The following is a 6,000-nucleotide window of genomic DNA, read 5'->3' as shown; positions in this document are numbered from 1 at the left end:
ATTTAAAAAAGTTTGCATAATCAGAGCAACGCTATAGTGACCCAACCTGCTCCACCAACATAAACCTATGTGTCATTGGGTAGAAATATCACCAGACAAGAGGCCGGATCTATTAATTAATTAATGCCTGACTCATGTGTACCATATGAAAAAAATAAAACTTCTCAAGACACAACTGAAGCAGATGCTACCTCACATAAACATGTCTTTATAAAATCACACATTGACTTGGGGCACCACCTATATATTCTTACCCTGATCAAGACTGTCTCAGAGACTGACTTTTAACTTCAGCAGAAGGCTTGTGCCTGCTATGCACTTGGCCTCTTTCCCCGTTTATTCTAGTTTCACAATGTGTTGGTTTTTGATTTCTGATCTGGCAAGGATGTTCCACCCCATGCCTTCTCCCAGGAGATGTTTCCTGAGATCATACAGGTAGGGAAGGGAAAAAAAAAAAAAAGTCCTCGTTTTAAAAATGCAGGGAAATGGTGCCCTCTGCAGGACAAGGTGGAAACTGCAGCGCCTGTGATGTATTAGGACAGTGTCCTCTACTTTCTGTAGCACTATATTGTTTCTCTCCACAAGGTGGCGCTGCTGTTCTAAGTGTCGTTTTACAGCCAGTTTAGCATGAAAAAAGATGACATGACAGCAAGGAGAGATATACGGGTCAGGGGCACCAAAGAATTAGGAGGAAGGAGAGGTTAAACAAGAAAGCAGGCTCTTTTGGCCAGATAGGGCTTCCCTACCAACCCAAATCAGACCCATTGCAATTAGGTTATCCCTTCACCCAAGCGTTCATTTGGGATCATTTAATTCAATAGTTCCCAAACCTGGTTGACCCACAAAATCACCAAGGAAACTGTTTTAAAGATACAGATTCATAGAGTCTACCCCCAAGAGACTGATTCCAAAATTTGAAAGGGGCCCAGTCATCTGTCTTTTTAAAAAGTTCTCCCAAGGCTGGCCGGTGCTCAGTGGTTGAGCGTCAACGTATAAACCAGATCACCCTTGGATTCCCGGGTGGTTGCAGGCTCAATCCCCAGTAGGGGGAGTGCAGTGGACAGCCAATCAGTGATTCTCTGTTATCATTGGTGTTGCTATCTCTACCTTCCTCTTTCTGAAATCAGTTAAAAAAAACAACACTTTTTTTTTTTAAGTTCTCCCGAAGATCACTGGTGTCTCTTTTATAGATGATGGGAAGGGGAAAATTTCTAAAGGGACTGAGTCCTTGCAGGATTCAGCAAACTCAGCTTCCACTTCTCAATTCAATCACAACAAATGTAGTGAGAATCTATTCTTTACAGTGAGTTCTCTAGGAAATAAAAGCACAATTTATTGAATAAGCCCATCTATACACTAAGGAACTTACTAATTACACCTGTGTTCAGTGTTTTCTCCCATCCATTTGGGCAAAGAATTTATGACCCAACAGATTCATAATTCCCGAGTCCAGATCTCACTGTCTCCCTTCTATGTACTTATCAACCCAGTTAGGGAATAGGGGTGACCTGACAATTTTTTGGAACTGAATTTGAATCTTACTCAACAACTCATCAACTATGGGACATTAGAAAAGTATCTAACCCTTTCTGAACCTTTATTTATAATAGGAGATAGCCATACCTGCCTCTGAAGGTTGTTACAGGACTCATATTAGACAATTTAAAGTCCTTTACACCCTGCCTGGCACATGGTGTTCAAAAAATGTTATTAGTAGTATTAATATTAACCTGATACCTTGAATTCTAGAACTTCTCTCCAAGGCCGATGTAATCCAATGACTCACTGTACATGTAGGTCCTTCTGTGTCCTAATGCCATGCTGCTTGGCCTTGCCACCAATAACCTGTAATGAAAATAAAGTTAGGAGCCCTAACCGGTTTGGCTCAGTGGATAGAGCGTCGGCCTGCAGACTGAAGGGTCCAGGTTCGATTCCAGTCAAGGGCATGTACCTTGGTTGCGGGCACATCCCCAGTAGGGAGTGTGCAGGAGGCAGCTGATTGATGTTTCTCTCTCATCAATGTTTCTAACTCTCTATCCCTCTCCATTCCTCTCTGTAAAAAAATCAATAAAATATATAATTTTTAAAAAAGATAGGACACTTGTATAAAAAAAAAGAAAAGAAAGTAAGGAAAGTGTCCTTCCCTCCTCAGAATTGTAGCAGGTAGATAAAATAAATATACTTATCAATCCTCAATTCCCTTCCCCACCCCTCTCTCTATCCATAATGTTAGGATGATATAGTCGGAACTTACTTTAGTGGATTTCAGCCTTTGGTGAGCAATAGAACCCCCAGGAGCACACATTACAAGTGCAATTTCCCAGTGTTTGGCGGGAAGGTGGGGGAGGGTGGGTGCAAGCTGGGCTGTTGCCAGCAGCGGTGTGAGAGGTGACTGATGGCCCTGATTGCCCCTCAGGAGCAGGGGGAGATGGAGATGCCCTGAGGGGCAATCGGGGCCAGCAGCTATCACTCACACCCACTGACAGTGCCAAGTGATCAGGGCCGGTGCCAGGCACCAGCAGCAGGTGTGAGCGCTAGGCAGGACCGCGGGGCACAGGAGCAAAGAATTTTCAGTAACCACCAGAGCCTCGCCCCTATGACAGCGACCAGCACCCTGCCTTGGTCTGGCGCTCCTGCTCACCTGCTCCACCATCCCACCGTGGCCGATGCCTGCCATGTTCTGCACACGCCCCCTGGTGGTCAGCATATGTCATAGCGACTGATTGTGTGGTTGTTTGGTTGTTCAGTTGTTTGGTTGTTCCGCTGTTCTTTCTATTTGCATATTAGCCTTTTATTATATAGGATATGCATCATAACCCCTGGACACAGATATAGTATGGTGAAGGCATGGGGTGCAGGATGGAGGGGGTCAATGAGAAAGAAAGCAAAGGGGACATCTGTAATACTTCCAACAATGAAGGTAAATTTAGAGAAAAAGGAAGATCTATCTATCTATCTATCTATCTATCTATCTATCTATATACACACACACACACACTAGAGGCCCGGTGCACAAAATTTGTGCACTGGGGATGGGTGGGGGGTCCCTTAACCCGGCCTGTGCCCTTTCACAGTCCGGGACCCCTCCGTCCTTACCGCCCACCTGCTTGCTGCTTCCTACCACTTGGCTTGCTGCTCCTTAGTGCTGCTGTGAAGGCTCCCGCCACCGCCGCTGCACTTGCCAGCTGCCCTGGCCCCTGCTGTGGGTTGGAGCTCCTCTGCTACAGCAAAGGTTTGGGTTCCATTCTGCCAGGGCACCTACTTATGTTTCGGGTTGATCCCAGTCGGGGCTGACTGCTGCTCAGGAAGTGACTGAGGACCGTGTGTTCTAGTGATTCTGTGGGGAGCTGGGGTTCCATTGCCAACCTGGCCCACTCTGATCCCCACTACGCCCGCTCCTACATCAAGGACGACTTCAACTATGGCAGCTGCGTGGCCTCCGCCAGTGTACACATCTGTGGCTCACCAGGCGTGGCTGCTGCACAGTCGCCCCAGAGGCAGATTTCCGGGTTCCCAGGGAGAGCGCCCTCCACGCCGGACTCCCAGGGAGAGCTGGGCTGGAGGGAAAGCACTTCTCCTGGAGCAGAGCACCCGTCCTGTGCAGGGCTCGCAGGGTTTGTGTCTCTGATCCTGCCCTCAGCAGCCCCAGTGCCGAGGTGGTGGGCTTTGGGGCTGCTGGGTGCCAGCCCCCACCCCCTTAGGGTTTGTGTCTCCGATCCTGCCCCAAGTAGCCCCAGCACTGTGGTGGCAGGGCTTGGTGCTGCTGGGTTCAGGGCCCCCCTGCGGGTTTGTGCCTCTGAACTGGCCCCCAGCAGCCCCAGCACCATGGTGGCAGGGCTTGGGTCTGCTGGGTGCCAGGCCCTCCTGTGTGTTGTGTCTCTCATCTGGCCTCCAGCAGCCCCAGCACTGAGGTGGCTGGCCTTGGGTCTGCTGGGTGCCAGGCCTGCGGGTTTGTGTTTCTGATCCCCCCAGCAGCCCCAGCACCTTGATGGCAGGGCTTGGGGCTGCTGGGTGCTGGGGCTGCAGATCTGTGTCTTCAATCAGGCCCCAGCACCAAGGTGGCTGGCCTTGGGGCTTCTGGGTGCCGGGCCTGCATGTTTGTGTCTCTGATCGGGCCCCCAGCAGCCCCTGCAAGAATAGGGCTTCCTCGGGCTGATCGCGCCACCAAGCCCTGCTGCCCAGGACCGCACACGGGGGTCCCGCCCGCCCAGGGCCGCACACAGGGGTCCCGGCTGGGGGCAGGGCTTGGCAGCATACAGGGGCCTGGATGGCTGCTCACGCTGTCCCGCCCTGCCTGCAGTATGCAAATTAGCCATCTTTGTTGACAGTTAATTTGCATATCATGCTGATTAGCCTATGGGGCGTAGTGAAGGCACAATTACCATGTTTGTCTATTATTAGATAGGATATATATATATATATATATTCCTATATAATAAAAACCTAATATGCAAATTGTCCAACTGGGAGTTTGACCACTCCCTATGATGTGCACTGACCACCAGGGGGTGGTGCAGAACATGGCGGGCATCGGCAACGTGGCGCTGGCAGCAGGCAGCAGTGGGCAGCAGTGGGCAGCAGTGGGCAGCAGTGGGCAGCAGTGGAGGCACTGCCGGCCCTGATGGACCCCAATGAAAGGTGTGCGGGTGGTGCCAGGCCAAGGCAGGTGCCAGTGGGGGCCTGATTACCCCGCAGACGACGACCACTGGCGGCAGTGTGGAATGGGGCCACCGCCCGGCTTCCAGGCACTGAGGGAGCCAGGGTGGGGGGGCCCCAACCCCGATTGATCACCCCGCAGGTGGGATGGTGGAGCAGGTGAGGGGGCGGCACCAGGCCAAGGCGGGGTGCCAGGCGGGGCTGTGGGGCTGCGAGGCTGGGGACACAAGCTGGGGCCCAATTCCCGCAGGAGGCCATCCTGAGGGACCCCACCTGTACGAATTCGTGCACCGGGCCTCTAGTGTGTGTGTGTGTGTGTGTGTGTGTGTGTGTGTGTACAAACAGTGAAAGGAAATATATATACCTCTTTTTAAAAAATATGTTTTTATAGATTTCAGAGAGAGGAAGAGACAGAGAAATAGAGATAGAAACAACAATGATGAGAGAGAATCATCGATCGGCTGCCTCCTACACACTCCTTACTGGGGATTGAACTCACAACCCGGGCATGTATACCAACCGGAAATTGAACCGTGACCTCCTGGTTCATGGGTCAATGCTCAATCACAGAGCCACACCAGCCTGGCAGGTGTATACCTCTTAACAGTAAATACCGCTGAAGAATGAACTGGAAGAAGAGAACATTCTCATTCTATATACCTCTAAATTTTTTAAAACAACTAGAATGGATAATTTTTGTACATTAAAAAAACAAAAAAACAAATATCAGATAGCTGGTCATGATGACAGTATAGTTATTTAACCTCTTTGAATCCCCACATAAAAACCAAGACAGCAACAAATAGCAAAACCAACATCTGTGGACCACATTTTGCAAAACCAGGTGACGAGGTATCTCGGTGAACCCCATATACAAGGAGAGAACAAATCACCAATAGCCACATCTGTATAATTCCAGCATCTGTGTGGGAGAAAGCAGAGGAAGCCACAGGTTGTCAGACAGACCCCCAAACTGGAAAACCCCCAAATAGCCAATAGGAAAGTGAGGTGAGTCAATTTAAGAACAAGAGATTAAACTGGAGGAGTTTGGCCTAATCCTATTAGTGGATGAATGCACAGGCCCATGCTAAAATCTGAAGTGGCTAGGGCAATCTAGCTCCTATAAACTTTTTGGTTTTTTTCCTATAAACTCTTGAAACTGACCAACCTGGGCTCCCTTCCAGGGCATGGCCACACACTGAGGAGAAACTTCTGGGTGTAGAATCATAATTAAGCAGGATTAGGGTAACAGAGACAAGGAAAGAGAAAGTCTGGATTTAAGTGGGGGAGGAAACAATGGCAGGAAGTTGCAGAAAGCAAGCCCCCATCTTTTAAAACACCACC

Source organism: Myotis yumanensis, unplaced genomic scaffold (assembly GCF_028538775.1).
Source record: "Myotis yumanensis isolate MYYU_CA2020_CCGP unplaced genomic scaffold, mMyoYum1.0.hap1 SCAF_13, whole genome shotgun sequence".
NCBI lineage: Eukaryota > Metazoa > Chordata > Mammalia > Chiroptera > Vespertilionidae > Myotis > Myotis yumanensis.
The sequence above is the reverse complement of the archived record's forward strand: the minus strand, read 5'-3'. Positions refer to the sequence as shown.